The sequence below is a fragment of the Lucilia cuprina genome, chromosome 5 (assembly GCF_022045245.1).
Source record: "Lucilia cuprina isolate Lc7/37 chromosome 5, ASM2204524v1, whole genome shotgun sequence".
Lineage (NCBI taxonomy): Eukaryota > Metazoa > Arthropoda > Insecta > Diptera > Calliphoridae > Lucilia > Lucilia cuprina.
In genome coordinates, this window is record NC_060953.1 from 66782846 (window position 1) to 66810235 (window position 27390).

The 27390-nt window shown below is 28.5% G+C and overlaps 1 protein-coding gene across 2 annotated transcripts in view; it reads left to right on the forward strand.

The window, feature by feature from the left end:
- The first annotated feature begins 5921 nt into the window (after window positions 1–5921).
- Window positions 5922–27390, forward strand: part of LOC111690689 (dentin sialophosphoprotein) — a 49584-nt gene continuing 28115 nt past the window's right edge. Inside the window, exons 1-2 of one of the 2 annotated variants that reach the window (XM_046952842.1) lie at window positions 5922–6206; window positions 7258–7519. The gene's annotated coding sequence lies outside the window, so the exon portion shown is untranslated. The remainder of the gene's footprint in view (window positions 6207–7257; window positions 7520–27390) is intronic. The other variant, XM_023453227.2, reaches the window with a different exon arrangement.

A 27390-nucleotide genomic window follows, 5' to 3' on the forward strand; every position in this document is an offset into this window, starting at 1 on the left:
ATAGACTGGTCTATGAACTTTTCTATAGACTGGTCTATGGACTATTCTATAGACTATTCTATGGACAATTCTATAAACTAGTCTATGGACAATTCTATAAACTAGTCTATGGACAATTCTATAAACTAGTCTATGGACTATTCTATAGACTAGTCTATGGACTATTCTATAGATTAGTCTATGGACTATTCTATAGACTAGTCTATGGACTATTCAATAGACTAGTCTATGGACTATTCTATAGACTAGTCTATGGACTATTCAATAGACTAGTCTATGGACTATTCTATAGACTAGTCTATGGACTATTCTATAGACTAGTCTATGGACTATTCTATAGACTAGTCTATGGACTATTCTATAGACTAGTCTATGGACTATTCTATAGACTAGTCTATGGACTATTCTATAGACTAGTCTATGGACTATTCTATAGACTAGTCTATGGACTATTCTATAGACTAGTCTATGGACTATTCTATAGACTAGTCTATGGACTATTCTATAGACTAGTTTATGGACTATTCTATAGACTAGTTTATGGACTATTCTATAGACTAGTCTATGGACTATTCTATAGACTAGTCTATGGACTATTCTATAGACTAGTCTATGGACTATTCTATAGACTATTCTATGGACTAGTCTATGGAGTATTCTATAGGCTAGTCTATGGACTATTCTATCGACTAGTCCATGGACTATTCTATAGACTAGACTATGGACTATTCTATAGACTAGTCTATGGACTATTCTATAGACTAGACTATGGACTAGTCTATAGACTAGACTATGGACTAGTCTATAGACTAGACTATGGACTAGTCTATGGACTTGTCTGGACTTCTAGTCTAGGGACTATTCTATAGTCTAGTCTATGGACTATTCTATACACCAGTCTATAGACTATTCTATAGACTAGTCTATGTACTATTCTATACACCAGTCTATAGACTATTCTATAGACTGTTCTGTAGAGTAGTCTATGGACTTTTCTAAGGACTATTCTATAGACTTATCTATTCTCCTCTATAATGAGTTTGTCTGATAACATTAATCTTTTGAAAATGATAAACATAATTTTCAAAGTTATGCCATTTTTATTACAAACGACAACTGTTTGTGTTGTCTTCAGTGTGAATGTATGTGAGTTTGAGAACAAACAAAATTTATACCTTGAATGGTTTTTATGAATTGTATGAGATGAAGATATTTGATTAAATTCTTCAGTTATATCAAGATTATTGACTTTATATAGTTAATTTTATTAAGGTATATTGCATATAATGAAAATATTTTCGGCGAAAATTTAAAAATCTGCTAAAGAGATGAAAATAATAGTAATTTTATATGACTATTTACTGCAGAGAAGTTTAGAGTGAAATTTTTTTTTTTGAAACTTTTTGAAAAGAAATTTTATAAATTAGGTTGATCCTAAATATATAGTTTTTAGTGAAATTTTTCAGTAAGAATATCAATTAATCCTATTTGGAAATTAATATTCTATAAGCAATTATTACATTTAGTTTCAGTTAAAATAGCATTGAAATGAACTTCAACCCTGCTAATCGCAAAAAATAAATATTGATGAAAATGTCTCTAAATATAATGAAATTTCTTTTTTTTCTCTTCAAATAAAAGTTATTTGGGCAAATACTCAATTCTTTGTCCATGTAATATGCATGAGGGTCAAGTTAATTTTAATGCACACATTTTCTATTCTTTTAAAGGTGGTGGGGGTAAATGAATCCATAAAATTAAAGTGCGCTCATAGAATATAAACATATTCTGAACTTAAAGATATACAAGCACACAAATTCATATGTAGTTTTACCACTTTATTTGTAAGTGTTGGTCTTGTTGTTGTTGCTGTTATTCGTATTGTTATAATTGTTTGTAACAATTGTTAAATACAAAATAAATAAACACAATTGAATGTGTTTCTTCTCAGCTACATACATACATATACATACATTGTATTGTATACATTTATTTACAATACAAAACTATTCAAACATACATTTCAACAATAACAGCAACAACAATAGCAGCTACAAAAATAGTGTTCGAACTTCGAATATTTATATTTAGAGAATGAATGTTATTGTTTTTATTGTTTTTATGGTGATGATATAATAAAAATGTTCTGTAGTTGTTGTTATTATTGGGTTGTACTCCCGCAAACCACCCACTACCAGGCATATTTAGAGCTAGAAGTTCTCTTTTGATTAACTTCATTAAAGAGTATGTGTGTTTAAGTGCATTGTGTGTGAATAATCAATTTTACACAGACATAAGTGCACAAATAGTTATATGTGTGTATTTGTAGTTAGTGTAACTAATTTGCTAGTGTTTGCTGTTTCTATTATACCCTACAGCCCTGCAGTGAGGGGGTGGATGTTTGTAAATATTTAAGAATCACTTCATTTCAATCCAGAATCTAAATCGATGTTCACAATGTCCGTAATCAAACTACAATTCTGCAGTATAAACCTGGCTAATGTCTTAAATATCTTTGGAACGCTCAGATATAATGCTGATATTATGGCAAAATTTAGTACCAAACAGTGACAAATATCAGACTGTAAAATCAGAATTAGGGTTCTATAAATAGACTTTCGAATAATCGAACAATCGACTTTTTTTCGAAAAAAGTCGAAGTCGACTATTTTGTTCCAAAAATGTCGATAACTCGACAATAGTCTATGAAAAAAGCTTTTACCTAAATGAAAAAAGTCGAAAAATCGACTTTGCATAAAATGCAAAAAGTAAACTTTTAAGTAAATTCTCTATTTGTTTATCTTTCATAATTTTTAATTATTCCATTAAAGTCTATAAAGATTGGGTTATAACTTTTAGGGCCTTTTTCTGAAAATCACTGAATCGCCAAATATCTAGATTGCATTACAAAGAAATAAACAAATTCGCCACAAAACAACATTATACTAAGTAGCAAATTCTGCAAAATTGTCTCAATTGTAAGGTATCATATGATCGGACATGTTCGTCTATAACTTCTTATTTGTTTACTATATATGTGGACTTTTCGTACGTCAACAACAAAACATAACAAAAAAAACCAACAACAACAAATGCCGGCAAAACACTTGTGTAATTATTCCAACTGAATCTATTCCAATGAATACAACTCACTGACACGGTCACTGCTGTCTGCAACACCACCATACCATAATTTCCAACTGCAAAAAAAAAAACTTTTGTGGGAATCTTTTTCTGCTCGTTCTTCGTTCGTAACTCAATGAGGGAGTTTCTCAGCAAAATTTGAAGATGTTTTTTGCTTAACCATGAGTTAAAAACACAGCAAAGAGTAATTGTACCATAGATAGAGAGTGAGCACACATAAAGTTTTTATAATGCCTGAGAAAAGGTAGAGAGAGAGAGACATTGTGTTAATAGGAATCAGTTGATAACTAAGAATTTATATAACAATCTTCATTTTCATTCTTCTCGATATCAGAATTAATTATCTTTGTTACCTCATATCACATCCAACTATCACTTCTGTATGTTTTTCTTTTCATTTATTTTCGTTCTTCATTTTTTTCGCTCTAGAACACTTCATAATTGAATTTTAATGTTTTTCTACATTCTTATAAATATTGTGGGGCTTGGCGCCTTTGTATGAATATATATTTTCACACGTTCAATACTTGCGATTATTTTAATACTAAGTATTGAAATATGAATGATTTCATAATTTTGTTTTGTTATAAAAACTTGTCAAACTTTTTTCCAAATAAATTTTTTTTGGATTGCATTTAAAACTTAATTTTGCATTAAATTTACAATTTGTTTGTTTTGTTATTTTAAGTAAACAAACAAAAAAAAATGTTCAAATTTTATTTACTACAGTTTATTAGCAAAAAGGGTAATAATACGTTGATTTATCCTGACTGTAGAAGAGAACTTGTTTTGTAATTTGATGAGTAAACAGCATTCATGTGCACTTTTGGTCTCTTTGTAATATAGTCCAGCAAACATTTCGTTGACAATTCTTGAACACTTATTCATTAAGATAAATTTGTATCTTGATTTTTTTATATTTGTTTAAATTATTTCAGACTTTTTATTAGCAATTTGATTATTTGATGATAAAGATTGTTTTCTAAGGAACATGACGATTATCGTCTGCTCGATAGTTAAAACAATTTCGTGATCTAAAGAACATGACGATTATCTTCTGCTACATTTTTAGATTATTTAAAGACTAAAGAGTTCTGCTATTCTGTTATTTCTGTTATCTCCAGAAGAAGTTCTATGTGATCTTAACTATCAGCATCATTCTATGTGATCTTAACTATTTTTTTTTTTTTGGAAACAGTAATCACAAGAAACATGGATTACAAATAAATAATTGATTTTGCATAGGTTAAGTAACTACTTTTTGAAGTACACTAAAAAACAAGTTTTAATTACTTGGAGGATAACAATGTCACGACTTTCCGCTTTTTCGTTTAGCAAAGGTGCGGTGATATGCTTGGAATTCGACAATCTGTCAACCTTTTGATACTTTTTCAGGTTGAATGTCGATATGCTTTACGTGAACACCTACCGTGAGAGCCTTATTTCAACCACTGTAACGACTCACCACCGCCTCATTGTGCTTCTTACACTCCGGTAATAATTTACCTATAAGGAATTTCCGGTCTAGTATACCTGCACTTTGCTTAAGTACTTGAGAAATCTTTGCTGCCCCGTTGCTTAACTTTCGAGATGCAACCACGCTAATAGGATGGCCTTTGTTGAGTCGGCACCTAGAGACGTAAACGAAGTAGGAATCTATCAAATAAGCGTAAAACATTGTTCTTAAGCACAGAGAACACACTGTGGAGAGTCTGGTATACACATAATTTTCTCTGAACATACCAGGATAAGGAAGGAAAATTCAATAGTATCACTTTTGTCGTTCATTCCTTTTATTAATCTTCACACTTCTCATTCATCCGACACTCTCATAAAGAACAACATCCGTCACACTCATTCTAGGCAAGACTTGAATACCCCTTCATTCATTCCGTATCATATACACTCAACACCAACTCATTTCCAACGCTTAGTTCTACAATCACTCCTCTGTGCGGTATATGTTGTCAGCGGCAACAGTACAATAATAGACTTTACCGCAACTTACGCTTTCCGCGAATTTTGGTTTAAAATACAGCACTATGTGTATCCCAAAGGAACCTCAACCAACTAACCAGCCAGGACAGAGTCATGCCGCAACTATCCACCCGTAGATGCAGATTATCTGGTCAAATCATTCCGAATATAATATCCGAATATAATATCCGAGAAATAAAATGACATTAGTTTATAGTCCCGGCAGAAGAGAGATACATATCCCCGCGATTGCAATAACACTAAGGGGTCATTAATCAAGGTAACATGCCCCGGGGGGAACTTTTTCATGATATCTTGTAGACCCCAATAGAGGATCCTGTCGTCATATATATGAATTAAACAAAATAATTTTGCATAAATTTCTATATTTTTTCTACTTTCCATCTCTGATTTAAAAGGAAAAATTGATAATGTTTCTTATTAGATTAATAATATTTTTATATTATTTTATAAAATAAGATTGTGGTTTAATAATGAATCAATGATATTTTTACTACAAAAACAAAGCAAATTTCCCAGACAGATATAAAAATTCTAGAAAAATGTTTGATATTAAAAATATGTAATTCTGAAACATACAACGTTATAAAACATGTAATGTTTGCTGGGTTATGTTAATGTGTGAGTTTCAAGTTGTTCAACAAACAAATGCTGTAGTAGCAGCAACAAAGCAATAACAACAATAACAACATTGTTAGCGGCAGCAGCAAGAGTTGTATTTGTATCATGCATTGCACTCCAACTGGAATTGTTTTTATTTGCCAGTGGTAGCAACGATTCAGTTGGTTTTGGGCTTTTGTCTGTTTCGGTCATGTTTACAAAAGTGAAGCGACAATATTTATTGTTGTAATATTGTTTTTTGTTAATTTATTGTTTTATTAAAAAAAGAAGAAAAACAAATTGTTTTGTTATTTATGTTGGACAGACAGACGGTGGAGTTGTCATATGTAAACAATATTATTTTTAAATAATGCATTACTTTAAATGTCTGTGCGTGAGAGACACTTTTTTAGTTCTAATGTTAAACATGAAATAAAACAAAGTGCGGTTTTAATAAAATTAAAGTAATTAGTGCAACGTTATTTAATTAAAATGTTTATAATTCTAAAGTTAAAAATGAAAAGATTTTTAAAATAAAATTTTTTTATACTTTAAATGGCTTTACCTTTGTTTTGATAGTTTAATGCATTTCCCAGATACATACATACAACATTAATATGTATGTAGATACAATTGTATATGTTTAGTCCGTATGTTTGCACTTTAGTTAAACTAAGGGAACACATTGAATCAATATATTTAGTACTAAACATACTTTTTGTTTTTGTAAAATCTAAACACAAAAAGTATGCAAGTATCTCATACATAAATTTTATACTACGAAGATACAATACTACAAGTACTAATATATGTATGTGTGTACATGCATGCATACATACATGGATGTGAGTATCTATGCAGACGTAGTATAGTACAAAATCCAAGTACAACACACGGTGGATGAATCTATATAAATGGATGGAGGTATGGATGCATCATAATTCCAGTTTTCGTGTGTGTGTATCATTTCGTCTTCTAGTCTTCATTAGTTGAAAGAGAACTTGCTAAACAAAAACAGGATAAGTGGAGAAGAAGGAGGAGTTGATAGAGAAGGAACAACCAGAAAACATACAACAATACAAAAAAAAATACAAACACTAAAGAAGACTATACTTCATTCACACAGATACATAATTAAATACATAAATAAACATACATACTTACATACATATGTATTTACTACATATTAAATGCACTAAAAATAACTTTAACAAAATAACAACAAAATTCCATATAGATATTTATATGCAACATCATAGTATTTATGCTAAACTTACAATATTTATGTTAAAAAAAAAATATGTACACAAACTATAAATTTCTTAAATGAAATTGTATCTTTAAACGTCATTTGAGATTTGTGGTTTTAAAAACGGTTTTATAGCGCAACGAACGAATGTGTTAAAAAGTCATACTCATACTTTAGTTTTTTTTACTTAACTGCAATTAAATATCAAATTGAATTTATTCATACAAACAAACATACGTACATATGTGTAATATTTATATGTTTAGTGATACAACAATAATATTTATATAAAAACAGATACATTTATTTTTTGGATATCTTAAACTGCTGCAACACTTAAATAAAAACTTCCAAAAAAGCAACAACATTTTATGAGCAGCAAAAAAAAATTAAAATAAACTGAAAAAATCAAAAAAACAATTACAAGGTGATGGGATTTAATAGCAACAACAATAATTTAATTTGCTGACAATGCTGCAGCAGCAGCAACAATTACAACGGCCGCAACAGCAGCAAACAAAAACCGAGGTGAGTTTTTTAAACCAACCAGTTAGTTTAGTTAACTGACGTAATTTGCACATCGTACTACTAGTGTATCTGTCAAAATGCAATATAATTTATTTTTTTTTTTTGTTTAACCCATATTCTGCTTATTTTAACATTTTTTATGGTAGAACTTAGATTTTGTTTAAAATCTTTAATATGCAATTAGTTTTTATTTTAAAAATTTTTATTTGAAATTAGTCAATTAATGTTTTCTACAAAATAACAGTATATTAATTTACATTTTCACTTGATACCATAAAATCATTTCGGTATATCCCTTCACAAGATCAATTTCTGAATTTGCCTTCCATATTACATTATTGTGCATTATATTCCCCAATGTCCTATTAAATACATTAAAATAATATTTAGGCCTTTTGTGCTGCCTTGAGATTGACAACAACAGTTGCTGCAGACAGTTTTTTATGCAATATCTTTCAGTGTTAATGTCGAAATTTTTGAACATAAAAATGGTGACTTGTTTTTTTCACATAATTCTAAGTTGTTTATTTGGGTGCATTGTGTTTTTTTTATTTTAATGTCTCTTGCTTTGAAGATTATTTAAGAAACTATTAGTCAACAATTTTCTCCATGACAGCACTTAATCATTACGAGATTTTTTTTTTATAGATACTTAAGTTTAAACATTGTATGTACTTTTTATAAAAAGTACCTTTTTAATTCTTTATGACATCTAAAGCTACGGCTAGCATGCAAAAATTTTACAACATTCAATAATAGAAAATGTATTTCTAGATGAAATCTTCGACGCCTACCTTTAATTATGAAGAAATTGACTTAGACAGATTCACACCGGATAATTAGAACTTACAAATGTGTTAGTAGACTATAAACTAGACTATAAACTAATCTATTGACTAGACTACAGACTAGACTATAGACTAGACTATAGACTAGACTATAGACTAGACTATAGACTAGACTATAGACTAGACTATAGACTATAGACTAGACTAAAGACTAGACTATAGACTAGACTATAGACTAGACTATAGACTAGACTATAGACTAGACTATAGACTAGACTATAGACTAGACTATAGACTAGACTATAGACTAGACTATAGACTAGACTATACTATAGTCTATGCTAGACTGTGGACTATACTATAGTCTTCGCTAAACTGTAGGCTATACTATAGTCTAGGCTAGACTATAAACTAGACCATAGATAAAAATACAGTCAAGATTATAGACTTTAATTAGGCTATTGACTATATATAGTAGACCACAGACAAGAGATTATTTGTAATAAAATGTATATTTCGATAAAATTCGATTTCAAATCAATATTACAAAGAGTATAAACCCTTAAACTAACAAATGTTTACCTTTTGGAATACTTCAAATGCATTCTACCATAATAGTAGTTTTAAATAAAGTTTGTTGAGTAATTTCTCTTTATTTGGTTAAAAACCCATAAATAGTATAAAACTAAATAATAAAATGATTTCCTCAATATATTACCTTAAAATATTTTCAATTTACATTTCTTTTATTATTTGTTTTATGAAATGCATTTTATATATGGAAATTATATTATAAAATAAAATGCATTTTTACCTTATAGTGACACGAGCTATAAAGGGTTAAATGACATTTTATAGTAAATTCATTTTCAGCTGCTGAACATCAAAAATCATGTGTTTTCCGTGCATTCAAACGTATTATCATATTGTGAAGATCGTCATGCGAATTTTCGAAAAAATTAACAAAATCAAAAAACAACAACATTAATGTTAGACTTGTTGACTTGAGCTTGTGTATTTATAACCATTTATGGCCCGGACGATTGGTTGTTGTTGTTGTTGTCCCTTTAGGTTGTGTGATTTAATTGCAGTGTCGAGTTAGTGTTTTTTTTTTAATTTTAACTGTTTTGGTGGTGGTGGTGCTGATGATGTTGGTGGATACTTGTACTACAGCTTTTCTGTTTTTTGGATTTTCGCATCATCATCATCATTTCTATTCAATAGACAATTGCATCTCTGGGGACACAGTGACAATATTAAGACAAACATTTATCAATTTTCTTTATTTGTTTTCATTTGTTTTGTCTAAAACAAGCTGTCGCTGCTGTTACTGCTGCCATTGAACATTCAAATAAAAATATATAAAACATAATTGAAATGACTGACTTCTACGATTTTCGGCTTTCTTTTAAAAACAACTTACATATAAAACAGAATTACAAACAGACAGATAATGTACATTTATGTACGTATAATATATTTATTTATACATCCATTCATACTAACAAAATATGTACGCACAACTTTCTTTCTTTCCACATACAAATTTGAACATATTAGACCTGCCCTTAAAAATAATGTTAGATCCATGCAAAATACCTGATTTTGTAGATCAGACTAAAGATTAGAATATAGCCCAAACTATAGCCTATAAGTTTCAACTATAGATTTTACTTTATAGACTATATAGTTAAGGCTATAGATCTATAATCTAGACTATAGTCTAAACTAGAGATCAGACTATACTCGAGACTACAAACCAGACTAAAAACTTTGGACCTGACTTTAGACAATACAGTCTAGACTGTAGGCTAAGCTATTCTCTAGACTATAGACCAGACTTCATTCTAAATTAATCCTACTAAACAGACAACAGTTTAGACTCTAGGGCAGACTAAAGTATATAGAACTACATGTCTAGACTGTAGACCAGACGCCTATGCTATAGATCAGACTAAAGCCTACGCTATTGACCAGACAAATAGTCTAGACTATACACCAGACTTTAATGTTAACTATAGATCTGATTATAGATTACAAAACCAACTATTGTTTTTACTCTAGGTCAGATTATAAAGCTAGACTATAGAGCTTACTCGATAATGGTAAGCTCTATAGTGTAGGCCGAACTCTGCTCTAGATTCGATCACATTGTAATCTATACTTAAGTCTAGACTTTGAACAAACATAGTTATGATCTTAACCAATCAAAGCAAATAATTTTTTGCAGGGCAGACCTATTCAATATAAAGTGGTAATGTAACTGGCTCTTTTGTAATGAACTGTGTGTATGTGGAGTGCTGCGGTGTGGCAGACTGCTGCTGCTCAAATTAAACTTTCTGGCTTTTAGACGCAGTTAGTTTACAAGTCTTTAGCAAGATGATTATTATCATTGCAAAACAAGCATATAAATATAGAAATATCTTTATATCTAACTCTTAATGTATATGTATGTGTGTGTACTCGAGTGTGTTTTTGTATGGTTGTACTATTAGATTTCAATATATGTATGTATGTGTAAGCATAAGTATGTATTTGTACATCAAACATTATTTGTTGTCGTCAAAATGACAATTTAATGCGCGATGAAAGTCTGATGATTGAAATGAAAAGTGCGTAAAAGTCGTCATCGTCTTTTTGCTGTTCGTCTTTATCGACATCGCCTTTAACCGTTTAGTTGATTTGACTTGGGTTGAGTTTTCTTGTCAATATCAGTTTTGTTATTTTACCCACAAATCTACTGTCAACCAAAATGTATACAAAAAAAAAAATCAAAACAAAATCATAAAACTTTTTTTGTTTTTCGAAGCGTATAAGGAGACAAGAAGCGCAAACAAGTGGTATGACCAGCTACAATTTTTATGGCCTAAAGCAGCTTAGATTAGAGTAAAACAGCATGGCAAGGCAACCAGCTTATTTATTTGTACAGACAACTCTATACATAAAGATTTATTTACGATTTTTGTTGTTTTTGTTTTCTTATTATTATAATTATTTTGTTGTTTTTTTTTTGCCATAGTGAGAGAAGAAACTATTATTCGATCATACTTGTACATAATTACGATCATGTACATTAAAAAGAAAAATAATAAAAACTTTTAAACAACCTTCAAGTCATTTATGCCATTAAATGTTTATTGGGTGGGTTTTTTTTATAACAAATCAAATCAGCTAAAATGGTGAAACTTTTAATATATATTTTTGGGATTAATATTTATAGAGAAATTTTTGAAATAATTTTTGTTTTTTTTTTAGAATAGCGAAAAAAAATATATAAAACAATAGTTTAATTAATATTGTGTTATTTTGTTATAAATGTCATTGTTGGAGGAGAGGTTATTTTTGAAAGTATTTTTTTTTTTATTTTTGCAAAAAAATTATTGAAACTTCTAATAAACACTTGTTTCATTCAGCTTTATATTAATTGCAATTTAAAAATAATTTATCATTTTCAATATTATTTTAAGATCGTGATTTTTTCAATAAAATAATGTAAAATTCGTTTACAGTTTAAAGTTTTTACGCAAAACAAGGTTATATTTCAAATCCAGTTAGAGGAGAATGGAGTTAAACTTAAATTAATCATATTATTCAGACTTTGACAAAATATTTCCTGATTTTGTTTATTAGTCATATATAGTAATATACATACAGTTATATTAAATACATAATATTCTTTTGGCAAAATAATTTATACCTTTTTATAGATTGAAATTAATTTGGGTCAAAATACTTGATTTTCTCTCATCAAGTGGTTTTCAAGATTTCCGCCGATAAAAATTTTGTACATCTTTTTTGACTACTTAAATATGTTTTTATGAATTTTATATATAAAAGTGCTTTGATTATATTTCAAGTTGTTATTGGAATTTTCGATATGATTTGACCTAATTTAAATGTGCAATTAGTCGAAGGAATATCAGCAGATCACATTATCATAAGTGGATGTTTCGAAGAAGTTTATGCATTTATATTGTGAACTTCAATGACGTTATGAGAGAGAGAAAGAACAAAATTAGATTTAAAACGAATCCCTTTCTAAAGTCAAAACTTTTTCGACTAAGATTATACAATTTTTTTTATATTTTTAAAAATTTACGTATGAATACCCATATTATTATTTCATAATCATAATTGTATCATGTTTCGAAGAGAGAGAGAGAGAGATCACGAGAGAGAGCGAAAAAAATATGATTAAGACGAATCTCTTTTTTCAAGTGAAAACTTTTTTCGCCTCAGAATATACAATTTTTTACTGTTAAAAGTTTTCATTTGAATACCCATATTGTTAAATTGCAAAATTTCTTTAAACTTTGCACAAATCTAAAATTTGTGAAATAAATTTTTCGGGTTTATTCATATTAAATTTGACATTTTGATTTATTAAAGATCATTAAATAATAAATGATATCATAAGTCATGAAAGCTTATAGTAAAATTTTAATATTGTTTAATAAAAAACCAAATTAATAATATAAAAAAATGTTTATCTTTGTTATAATGATGTTATTTAAAAAAAAAATATGACCTTAATCGGGTTTTTAATGGAGCATATAAAACGGATTTTTATTTTAATTTTTTACAAATATCGGTTTTTCACATAAAGCAAACCAACTAGAGAGCTCTTTTATCACTCTCTAGCGATGCCTGATTAAGACATGAGTACGTATGTATTAGTCACATTCTACGGGTAGCGAGGAGTGTTTCTTCAATGTTATATTTGTCATGATCAATTATTTATTTCTTTTGGACCTAAAGATCTAAAGATAAATATTCTGAATTCAATTCTTTAGATAAACATTTTAAACTAAGATATGCATATGTATGTATGTTTATATTAATATCCGTTATCAAATGATCATTCCATTGCCTCTATCAGGGAATTATCCAAAATCATCATAAAACCAATAACAATATCCTTCAAAACGATTAAATGATTAGACCTTAAAATGTAAATCAGCAGAAATTTAAATCTAAAAAACCTAGTGCTATAGTTTCTAGTAGAGTATAATATTCGATTTCTCTAAATTCAATAGTCCATTTGATCTAAAGCAGACGGAAAAAATTATATAAATTCAAATTAAACTAGTTCTCTCATAAACAGTTTAAAATAATATTCTGAAAAAATACATGCGGACATCTGTTTAATAAAATTCTTCTGTTTTTTTACTTTTATTTTATCGTCACAATTTTACAAAATTTCATATTTTTCCACTAAATGAAAATGATTTTATCACACCATACTATTAAATAAAAATATACAAATAAACTGTTACTGTTTACTTAATATGGCCATTTTGGCAACATTAACATTTGTATCGAAAATTTTTGGCTAAAAAAACAAACAAAACGCGGTGATTTTTGTTTTATCTTTGCAAAGTGTTTTACATTCGATTGTACGTGAGTTTAGCTTTAAAGGTCTTTTTTTATTTGTTTGTTTTTTGATTTTATTTCATTTTTATTTTTATACATATAATTTAATTTTTTATATTTAACGGTCTTTTACATTATACAAAAATAACAATTCTTTTTTATTTATTTTTTTAAACAATCAGATGCAGCAGCAACAATAAGTGACATTGTTGTTGTCGTATATTTATGCAGACATAAAAATAATCACGTATGAATAGTTTAATATAAATGATGCAAATTTACAAATAACTGCAATACATACTACATTTATTGTAAATGCTATAACAGCAACAACAATTTTGACATTTGCTCTACAAAAACAAAAACTTGAAATGAATTTAGTTTATGAGAATCTACCTCATTATAGGTATTTGAATAAATTAGTAATTAATCGGTTAATCGATCAATTTTAAAATGTATACTAAACTATCGACTAGCCTAGAACATAAATTAGACTACACACTAGACTATAGAGCAAACCATAAACTAAACTATGGAGTAGACTATAGGTTTGACTATAGACTAAACCATAGACTAGACTATAGACTAGACAATAGACCAGACAATAGACTATATACTAAATTATAGACTAGACTATAGACTAGACTATAGGCTAGACTATAGACTAGACTATAGACTAGACTATAGACAAGACTATAGACTAGACTATAGACTAGACTATAGACTAGACTATAGACTAGACTATAGACTAGACTATAGACTAGACTATAGACTAGACTATAGACTAGACTATAGACTAGACTATAGACTAGACTATAGTCTAGACTTATCTATAATTTAATTAAGTTTTGCAACATCTGTTTATACTCGCAACATCAGATGACTTGCGATTGTGATCAAATGTCAAAACCTATAAAGCCAAGTGGACTACTATGGGAGAGAGTATAAGCTTTCTTTGAAAGACAAATGCCAAAATTCAGGTTCAAGCTAAATCACATTGCAATTTAAATGTTTCGTTGCACTTCAAAAACACCTCAAGTTGAAACGTCAGTTTAACAGCTAATTTCTAATTATCTATTTAACTATCCATATATAATTATATATTTGCTCGATTAATCGATTTAAACATAAAACGCCGTTAATTGAATACCCTATTATTTGTTTATTTACCTACAGACAATTATTTGAAATAAATACTTGTGAATAAGAAAAAAGTAATAAATAACAAGTACGACTGGAGAGAAACACAAAATTTCAATAAAAAAAGAAAACCTTCAACGAATCAAACAAAGTTGTTGGTCGACTACTAAAGTGTTCATTAAATAAAATAAATGGATCAATTGCTTAGTTTCTATTGTTGTTGTTGCTTTTGTTGCTGCTGCTGTCGATTTCGTTGTTGTTGATGTTGTTGTCGTTGCTGAATGACCTGATACGAGTACGAGACAACAACAACACAACAGGTTGAGAAGAAAAAATAAATAAAAAATATTTCACTCATAAAGATTGTAAATAAAGAAATAAATAAAATTTTATTTTATTTACAATGTTAAACATGTTGCTGATTAATGATGATGATAATTATGTTGCTCATAATGACGTTTATCATGATGATGAAGGCAGACCGACCAACAACGTTGTTGATGACGACAATAATGTTGATGATGATTGTTATAAATTAGTTGAATTCATTTAAATATTCTAAATATGCAGCTTTCTAAAAGTTATTAAGCTCTTGTTTTTTTTTTTGTTCTTTTTCTTCCCCGACATTCACATACTTATTGCTGCTTGTTGTTGTTTTTGTGTCATTCTAATCGTTTTTATCTAATTTTAAATTGTTGCTTAATTTGTTTTTTCTGCTGTTGTTGTTGTTGATTTTTTTTCTTTTTTATATTTATTAAGTACCATACATAATATGTGGTTTTTCCTACTTCCTCAAATGTATATCTATCTTATGCATAAATATACAACAACAATTTATACTAGATACATTTATACCGTTCGAATATGTAGAAGTATTAATAAATTAAACAGAGCATAAAAGAATGTCTTCATTTAATTTAAATGAGCTGTCATAAAAAATAAAATAAAATATTATTAATAAATTTTTTATTTATACAGAAATTAATTTCACCACATAAATAAATTCCTTAATGAGTACATTTTATCAAATGCCGCAAAGTGCATTATTTACTGCCACCATCAGCGCCGATTGTTTCTGTAGTATTTTTAGACAAAACGCATTTATTATTGTCATTTTGTCATGTGGAATTTCAAAAATATAAAATATTCAAAAATAAAAAGTTTATTTAAACATAAAATTGGATAAATAAGTGGAACACTGCATGAAATTGTGTCTATTCTATATTGATGACCTAATTTTTTAAAAAATTAAAAAAAAATGATTTTCTTTTTCATATTGATGAATTAGGGTCTTATTTATAATACCTTATCAAAGGTTTATAAGGCAAATTTTTATTCAAATTTTAAACTACTTATAATTATACTTTATTATTTTAAGCAATCCAGATTTAGACTTAAGTAAAGAACATACTATGAACTAAACTTCAGTTTCTCCTAAACTTTAAACTATAGTTTAGATTGGAAACATCCAATATAGAAGACTATAGGCTAAACTGTAGACTAGGTTATGGACTAGACTTTAGACTACACTATAGACTAAACTATAATCTAAACTGTAAACTAAACTATAAACTAAACTATAAACTAGACTATAGGCTAAAATATAGATTAGAATATATACTATAGTGTAGATTCTAGACTATAGATTATACTATAGACTAGACCATATACTGGACTATAGACTAGACCATAGAGAAGACCGTATAATAGATTATACTACAGACTAGACTATTAAATAAACTACAGTTCCGACAATAGTTTAAACTACAATTCAGATTGGAAACAGAACTGTAGAGTCCTCCCAATAGAGTAGACTATTGACTAAACCAGAACATACTACGTAGGCTAGATTATGGACTAGACGATAAACTAGAATATAAACTACATTATAGACCAGATTATAGACTAGACTATAGACTTGACTATTGACTAGACTTTAAGCTAGAACATCGACCAGTCTATAGACTTCACTATATACTAAACTATAACCTATACTAAAAACTAGACTATATACAAGACTCTAGACTAGACTATAGAATAGACTATTGACTAAACTATTATTTTTTCGCCAATTGTTATTTATTATTTCTAAAGAGATTTTTAAAAACTGAATAGATGAAAATTATTTCATGATATTTAAAATTAAATTTAAAAGTTTCTTTAAAGTTTATTTGTTAAAATATTTAAAAATCTTAACAAAAAGTAAAAACAATCTTTTTTTGTAAAGAACTCATGAATTAACTCCTTAGATAATGTGAAACTAAGTATATGCATTTATCTTAAATGCAATGTGTATCTAGGTACATTAATAATATTATAAAAGGAAAACAACAGTAAAAAACAAAAGAAAATATTTAGTTAAATCAACAACAAGAGTTGGTCATTATAATCACACACATACATATGTATGTATACAAAATGATGCTAAATAATGTTACATTTATATATGCATCCATATGTACTACTAGTATTACTATTACTTTATTATATTCTCACTTTAAACTAAGTATTCAGAGCATGTCAAAGTAGGTCTGTTCATTTGTTTAATGTCCGTCCTGGCAACCAACTCACTGTCTATTAACATCTTGTATATTTGCAAGATGTATAGTATTGTATTGCACAAAGTCTTTTAAAACAATATATGGCATTTGCATATACACATACATACATACATACATACTTACACTTACATTGTTGGCACATTGTGTGTGTATGTAATTGCAAGATGTTGAATGTTAGATGTCGGATTTCATAAATTATTACATTTTTTTTCATTTTTTTGTTATTTATTCTGTTATATGTAAGTATGTGTGTATTATTGTCCATACTGGTTTTTTAAATGTTTCACATTTAAGTGTGTATTTTTTATTTGCACTTTTTTAAAGCCTTTATAACGGGTGTCAGTGATATCACACTGACCAACAAACAAACTCCATCCACTCCACCTTGTTGCAAATTGCAACAAGTTATAACGACAAACAACACGCACACACACTTTACACCAGTTGCCATGAGTAGGATTGTTTTGATTAAAGCAAAAAAAAAAAAAAAATATTTTTTAATAAAAAATGTGTATCATGTTTTAATTAAACAAATTCAATTCATTGGCAGGCACTTTGTCACAAAATTTCAATAAAAAAGACGCCTCAAAAATCAGTCGGATTTAAAAAAAAACTAAACAGTTTGATAATTTAAATTTTTCACTGCAATGCTTTGTATTAGGCATTTGTTACTACAAGATGGATTGGTTATTTAACAGAGTCTTTGATTTATATTTATTTTTTTATTACTTTATCGATTACTCGTTACAAATTCAGGCGGCAAACAAACACTCACATCGAAATTGAAACTAGAGCAAATTTTATTTGAATTTTTGTTTACTTTTATTTTAGTTTGTTGCTTGCCACAATTATTGGCTTTGAATTTGTTTTTTATTTAAACGAAGTAATAAAGAGTTATATGTGATTGTTAGTTGAAGACAATAGTGTTTTATAAATTATCTGTCTATTACCGAGGCAATATTTGTTATGTGACAATGGTTTTTGGAAATTTATTTGCAATACTTTGATGGAGTGATTTTAGCATTGATCACCGTGGCTGATCAAGTCTTTTTCACTTCACAGTGTTTTTTTTTTTGCAATACTCCTGTTTTTATGATAGTTTAAAAGATAGGTTTTTTACGATCGCGGAATGTAGGATAGATAGATAGATAGATAGATAGATAGATAGATAGATAGATAGATAGATAGATAGATAGATAGATAGATAGATAGATAGATAGATAGATAGATAGATAGATAGATAGATAGATAGATAGATAGATAGATAGATAGATAGATAGATAGATAGATAGATAGATAGATAGATAGATAGATAGATAGATAGATAGATAGAAAGATATGTAGTTATTGCTGAAACTTTCGCAATCTCTGCATTTTTCCATACTTGCAAATCAACCATAATTGAGTAAAATTAATTTCAATACTTTCAACTTTCTTAATACGGAAGATAACCACTTAAGTGACCTTTTATTTATCTATTAACAAATTGTAACAGTTTAAAATTTTTTAAATCATAATTACTTTTAAATAAATGAAAATAAATCATGTCCTTCTTGTTTTAAAAATCGTGCTTTACAATGTGACCATATTTAACACAAATAAATTGTCTATTTCATTTTTGTTGCTACTACAATTATTTTATTTCACTCGAAAACATTTGATTTCTTGTATTTCTTTGGCCAAGTGTAAATTGGAAATGGTTTTTGTTTTCTTCTTCTTTATTTGCTTCTGTTACCAGTATAACTGGCCGATCAAGTGCAAGTACTCAAGTGTTTAAGTGTATGTGTTTGGTCTTTTTGGCATACAAAAAAAGGAAAATAAATCTGGTATAAACAGCGGCCTACTCATTCTCAAGTGATATCTGGCGTTGTTTAGTGTTAGTGTATCGGCAACTACATCTGTAGTTGTTGTTGTTTTATTCATGCTGTTGTTATTGTTTTCAATCTGATATGTAAATATTTGTTAACAATCGTATGGATTATTTTTTTTTTTTTATAAAAAAAGGCAAAAGCATCACATTCTTTTGAGCTTTAAAAGGGAGAACTGACAAATATGTTCACATTAATTAAACAGATTGCAATAATTTGTCTCTACTGTTGCAGCTCCTCTCCTTCTGTCACTTCGTTTAATGATGCGGTGGTGCATTCACATTGTTGTGCAAGTAATTGGAAGTGAAATGAAAAATAATAAAATTTTTGAAATACTTAATTTAAATACAAATAAACAACAAACTAAATCATACGTTTGTATCTCTATATATCTGGATATTTATGAACAACTGTGATCTGTAAAAAAAAAATAAATAAATAAATAAATGTACCGTGCGATCTTCTCGTACATGTTGGTTGAAATTTCATTGAAATTGTCTTTAAAGTTTAATCATTAAAATATTTTTATACGTTTATTTATTATATAAAATTGTATTTCCCCAGTTATAAAGGGGAGGAGATGTTGGGGTTAATATGTTTCTCTTTTGATCATGGTATTGTTGTTGTTGTTGTGGTGGTTTTTCCTTAATATACAGATACATACATTTAATATAATAACATTCGCGTGTGTTTCAGCTGCTCTTTAAATATGATTTTGCGTTTATTTACGGTATCGTTGTTGTTGTTGTTTTGGTTTTTAATGTCCTGACCTGTGTGTGCTGCTGCGCATGTTTCTTCTTCTATTCACATTTAAAACATCTTAAATAAGTATTAATTTATGCATTTCATTTCGTTGCTGCCATTCATTTGTGAATGGTATGATATGGTAAGGAATTCATTCATTCATACATTCATTCAGTCATTCAAATTTTTCATTCATATGATGTACGCGAACGTATGTATGAACGAATAAATAAATAAGTAACAAACATAACGAGGATCGTACGTCTAGAGTTTGAAAACATATTTAAGTATCAATTGTAATTGTGTGAACTTACTTTCACTTTATATCAAAATATTATTATCATTATAACATTATTTTAGTTGGTATTCATTCCTACAAACGATGCGATGACGCTGACGTTGATGTTGGAAGTTGACGACGATTCCGTTTAAAGTATGCAATGCACTGCATTGCACTTGGCTCTTTAGCTTTACATGTTTAAGATGGCTGGCGTGTGTTAATAATTTAATAGATGCACACATTCATACCAAGTTACATATAGCATTTGGCAAGCAATTCCTTCATCCGCAATCTTATATACATAGTTACATTCATCCAATCCATCCAGCTATCCATCTAGCCTAGCAAAGGCAACCATCCAACCAAGCAAACATCTATTCATTTGTCTTTTCCACTTAACAGTCCATTGTATGCAATTTATTTGCTTATTGTTTTTGTATTTTTTTATGAATTTTTTTCGTGTTCCTATTCGAAACTAACTAATACTTATTTACATGGATGCAAAATAAAAAAAATAAAAAATATATCGAAAAGAAAAAACCTCAAGTTCGCATGAAAATAAAATTAAAAAGCCAAACACCCACCATCAGCGACAACAATAATAGCAATAACAACATTAGCTTGGATCATGCAGCGTTAGCAGCAACAGCCAGTTAAAACAACTTCTTGTTAAAAGTGAAAAAAATATCAGAAATTCCGCAATGTTATGATAGATACTGACTTGGTTGAGATTACAGTGTAATGCTAAAATATTATGACTGTTAATAAGATATAAATATTTATGGACCAGAATCCCTAAGGCGAAGGAAAATGAATAGGTACTATCGGTACTATTTGTATATAATTATTTGAAGAGGATAATGATAGGAAGAGAAAACTTCTATGAGATGACAATACAAATGGAGACGTCAAGAGTTTGCTTTCATTAATTAAAAAAAAATTATGGATCGACTTCGGTCGGTTCAAAAGTAAATTTTGACACAGAATACAAGACATCGAACAAGTCAGCTGGAAAAAGTTTGAAGAGCAAGAACTGGTGACATTACTCCATTGTCAAACTTAATAAGAACTTCTGATTTTTAACACGTTTGCCAGAAGCAGGATCCATCCGAAAGTAGGGAAATTAGTCATTATATATATGATGTCCGAATCATTACTTGCGATACAAGATGGATCCATTATGAAGACCCAAAGCCTAAGAGATCGTACAAAAAGTCCGGCCATGCTATGGTATGACAATGTATTTGGCGGGAACATGACCAGATCATATCATATCAGGGAATCTATGACGGAACAAGCATTGGAAGGAAAACGTTCATGTATGACAATTTACAATATCTCTTGAAACCCTACTGAAAAAGAAAAGTTTGAGAATTTCTATTCCACCCGACCGACTATTATTTGTTTCGATCGATTGAGAGCGTACGTTAAGGGATTTGCTTCAGTTCAGAACTGATGAACCAATTGATTTTTTCTTGATATCCACAAAAAAAGAGCAGTTTTTTTAAGGACGAAATTCATGTGTTGCTAGACATAAAAGGGAAAGGTCATAGATAACAATGAACAATATATTATTTTCAAAAACCTCAATCTAATTTATCACATTTTTATCTAAAAATTAAAATTTTTTACTAGAAATCTAAGATTTTACTAAAAATTTGTTTCCTCACCAGAATTTTATATTTTCTCACTTTAACCGAAAGCCCTCTAATATAGAAATTCTTTGTGGAAATATCAGGAATACCGTTGCAATATTTTCGTTACGGATTGTAAATAATTTTAGCAGGAGGGCTTCAGGTATTTTTACCAACATACATATTGTATTATACATAAATGTGTATGTGTGAGTGTGGGTATCTATGTTATGCCTTGATAGCTGGTGGTATTTTATTGCACCAAGACAAGTTGTTCTCATGGCATTTTCACAAACAGTCATGTCTTGTCTTGTTGTTGCTTGTTTCAGTATTGTTGTATTATTGTATTTTTTTTAAGAAATATGTTTTTTTTTTCACTTTCGGATTCATGGTAAAATGAAGCCAGTTTTAAAAATAGTTATTAAATCTTGTTTCCTCAGTTAGCTTTTTAGTTGTTGTTATTGCTATAGTTGGTACTTTATAGATCTATAATTAAACTTTTTCTTATTAGTTCAGTTGGAAGTTGAAGTTTTTAAGCTGGAAAAATATGGCAAGTTTTTTTTATTGTTATTAGTATAATAACTATTCTTGTTGTTGTGGTTGTTTAAGAATTAGAAACAGAAAATAGTGCAAGTGTCTGGGGGTCTAACAATGGAATAGAAACAAACAAACAAACAATGGCCCAAGAATTACATTAATATTAACGGCTAAAATAACATAACAACAATAACAATTATAATAATAAAAAAAAGAATCGGAAATTCTTGTTAATCTTAAAAATGTGAGAAAGAAATCTTATAAAATTTAAAATTGTGTTTTACAGTGGTTGGTGAATATTTTTTGTGTGTGTTACTTTGCTTACAAATATCCGGTAGATTTGCATATTTAAAAAAAAAAAGATTTGTTTTTGTTTTAAAAGAAAAATATAATAAAAAAGAAATAATAAATTAAGTGTAACCAGACCCTACGATTCGGTTAGTTTAACGTCGTCATAGTCGAAATATCTAACTTAAACTCTATAGAAATGTATGAATGAATTGTATTGAACTGAATGGTTGGATCTTTTGTGGCCACATAATAATTCGCAATTCCATTTGACCGCCAAGATGCGGCTTTTGTTACTATTTTTCGGTAGTATTTTTTTAAATACTTTGTGTGTGTTTTTTGTTCGTATATTAATGTGAAAATGAGCAAATATACTTTCCGCATCGCTAGTTACATTACTAAGTCACTCAGTCATTCAGTTAGTCAAACGACCGAGCCAGTTAGTCAATTAAACTACAGTCTGTTAGTTTAAGTATAAAGAAGCTATAGCTTTAGTGCTGTTGTTGTTATTGTTGCTGTTGGTGCCAAATATATATATATTTTTTTCAAATACTTTACTACATAATATTGTTTTGTTGATGTTTGCAACTATTTAATTTTATTTGTTTGTTTTTTGTTTGGTTTGAAATAGTGTTGCTGTTACTGCTGCTGCTGCTGTTTTGTTTTCAGTACGCAATTAATTAAATTTATTTTAATGAATGTTAATCAAATGTACGGATGTTGCCTTTTTCATACTCGTAAATGATGTACATACATTTTTAAATACATTCATACAACTATAATGACGTAATTTGCGGTTTTATAACCGGTCGGTCTATATAATTTTATAAATATTATTGAATTAGATCCAAAGGTTAAAGAGTTTTATGCTCGTTTAATACAACTTTATTAGTTGTTGTTGCTGTTTAGTTGATCAACAAACTCAACTGCTAGTTTATTTGGTATGAAATCACCCAATGACATTTGATAATTGCAGGGGGATAATTGTTGTATTGAGTATTGAACCCATCAGATTGATGGTCAAAAGTCTACTTAAATTAATTGGTTTATTAAGAGGTATTTAGTGATTGTTTTTTTATATTTGTTCGCATCAATAGAAGTTTGATGATAAATTGATTTGAGCAAAGTATAAACAAATAAAAATAAACCGTTTCCATTTGTTATAAGAATTATTTGCATAAATTTGAATTTTTATTTTTAGTTTTTTTTTTTAAGATACCCTGATTATTACCCTGATTAATTGTGAGAAATATGGGTTAGAAAAATACAGTTAACAATTTTTGATAGACTTTCGTTTTGTTTAAAATTGTATATTTTAATAAATTACTACTATTTTATTTTAAAATATTTATAGCAAACTATTGTATGATTCACAATAATCTAAAGTCGTTGAACTAGATTAGAAAATGTTTTCCCATCATTATAAAAATCATTTAAAAAACAAAGTTCCCAGAAGGGGTTCTTAACATGGAATGGAATCACACAGTCGAATTATCGTAAAATTTCACCGGCCGACAATTTTTTAACCCAGTACCGCTTAATCCTAATTTGACTTCCGAAGTTTTCTAAAAATATCTAGGATTTGAAATAAGGTATTCTGAAGTTTGAAGAAACGCAATTTGATTTGAACCTTTTTGAGACATTACAACAGCGCCAAGACTACTTCATTTATGCCATCTGAAAGTCCTTTCTATCAACTTTAAAATAATGGCTTATATATTCTTTTCATCGTGCTATTTTCACCTAAATTGAAAAAAAAACATTATATGTATTGAAAAAAAAATCACATTCCAAATTTCCCAAAATTTTCTATAAAACACTTTGAGAATTGTTTAAGAATCTACTGTAGTTTCTGAGATATCATCCGTCGAAATATGACGGACAGACACACATCGTTAAGTCAAATAAAAAAAGTGATTTATAGTTGATAGGAACTTCCTTAGATATGTGTGGATGTAATATTTTTTATAAACAGTGTTTACAAATCCTTATACCCTTCGCAATATAACAGTGTAGGGTACAAATACCATAAATATACCGCAAACCATAACATTTCAAGATTTAGATGAAGATATCTCGAAGAATAAAAAAGAAGAGACAACAGGCCTTTGTTTTAAAGTTGACAGAATAGACGTCACAAAAAGTGGCAAAAAAATTGGATATTTTCAAGTTTCTGGACACGATATCTCAAATCCCAGATGTGTTTTTAAAGATCTATTGCTAGATAATTCCAAGAATGACAAGAGTTTAACTAAAGAGTTAATTTAAAGAACCACTCCTTAGAACTAGAGTTGACTCCATAACGCTTTCGCAGAACCAATTCCAAAGATAACAATATCATGTGAAAATTATGATCTTAAGCAATCAAATGAAAATCAGATGATATTAAGGTACATTATATAAATCTGTAGGAGACAAGCGAACAGGGGGATTGAAATAAATTCAAATTTTGTAATCCCATAAAATGTACCTGTAACCTTAAGCAAGACTGACAAAAAAACTATCAAAAGCTTTGGGAATTTAACATACCATTTCTTTTACTACCCATCCCTATACACCAGCTCTCAAGTATAATTGTGTTATTTTCAACTTAACAACTAACATGTTTCATTTAGTCAACTCATTGCATTAGTTATTGTAAAATTATATAAAACACATCATTTGATGACTTTAACTAATACAGAGTGCAAGAAGTGGTAGAAGATTCCCCCTACCCTTCCTCATTACTTAGTTGATAATGATGTCATTATTTTGTTTTTTTTTGGTTAGTTATTGTTGCAACGTTTCATCAATATGCACAATACAAACTAAATTTTATTTCTCAACCGTTTTTATGACAATTTAACTTTGGTTTGAAAAATTTTAAATTTTGCTTAGTTTTTTTTCAGAAGTTTTTTTTTACTTTAATCTTCATTTTTAATGGTTTTTGCAACTATTGAGTGGAAAAATATTTGTTAACTCACCTATTTATTGCTGCTAATTGAGTCAATTGTTGAGTTTTTATCTTGTTGCAATGATCATGACACGACTTCCATTTTATAGCTGTTACAACAGCAACAACAAACATTTTGTTCGTTCATTTTATGTTATTTTTTGTTGTACTTAATGTTGCATTTTTAGCCTAAAGATCTTCCTCCTTTTAAGTTCACATTTAGAGAAACTATGGAATTTTTTCAAGCAGAAATTCAAAGTAGTTACTGCAGTTGTATTTATTTTCTTCTTGTTTTGTCGTCTTTAATAAGCTTAAAATCACTAGCATAAAATTATTAGAAGACAAAAAACACTGTTTATCAGTTAAAAAAAATATATAATGAAAAAAAAGAAGACATCATCAATTGACTAAGATTAGCATAAAAATCATCTTTAATTTAACTTTCATTTATACAAAGTTTTCAAATACAAAAAACGAAAAGAAAAACTTAATAATAAATATTTATGTGTCTGGTAAAAGTCATCAGTTATTTTATTATTAAGAAAACATAGAAGAAACCCTTTTTTTAGATCAACCAACCCACATAAACGTTTTAAATGAATGAAACATATTTATACAATTATTATTCTTTTACTTTACTTCTACAATTTTTTTTCTTCTAAATAATGCATATTGTTTGAGTTTGTTGTATCTATTGTATCTTGTATGCGTACAATTGTAAAACATTTTAACTTAATTGAAATTAATTATGGGAAATGTTTTACTTTTTTATTTACAATTTTTTTATGATCATATTTTTGTATGTGTATTTTTACTGTCCAATAACAAGACAAATGTTAAAATTGTATTTTTTTCGGAAAGGTAATTACTTTTTTTTTAAATACTAACTATAGAAATCTACAAAATAAGTTCTTCTCTTTAATAATAATATACGTTATTTTTTCATTTTGGTTTAAAAAAAATTATCTTAAAATCTGGGTTAAGAGAAAATTCACTGATCCACGCAAGAAATTAACCCATTATAGAGTTGGAATAAAAAGTATTCTTTTGATGAAAGTAAATGGGACAAAATTTTAGATTTATACTCTCTAAATATGATTAAAATTCTAAGTTTTAATATTTTTGTTTAAAATATAACAAGCTTAAGAAAGAGCTTCAACTTCTTATACCTAAATAGAAATTCACGACCAAGTTCTTCAGAAAGTCCAGTTTGTTATCATTTGCTAAAGTTTAAAGTTTAAAGTCTTAGATAAAACATTTCTCACTTGATAAATAAAACATCTATTTTCGATATAAACCCTAATTCCAGGCTATCTTATGACAAACTTTTCTCTGATGATGAATCCTGCTGTTTTATCAGTTTCATACTTTTCTTATTAAAGTGTTGAAGGGGTACACTAGTTAAGAAAACTGTATGAATGGTCCATGGTCCTCTTAATAATGGATGTATCGCTATAGTTGACTTATGAATTCTACCTGACGTTATTGGATTAATCTATCCAACTACAGCACCATTCACAATCTTCTGGATATATGCAATCCATTAAGAGATAAGAAGAATCTTTGAGACCAACAAAATTCCGATATTAGACACCAAAATATAGTTCAGATCATGGCTTCCAGTTCATAGGTCACCATAATGTATGTTTCCATTGAACAATTATGCGCATTTTTTTATCATAAAACTTTCGTGTTACAGGAATAGTTCCCTGATTTCAGCCCTTCT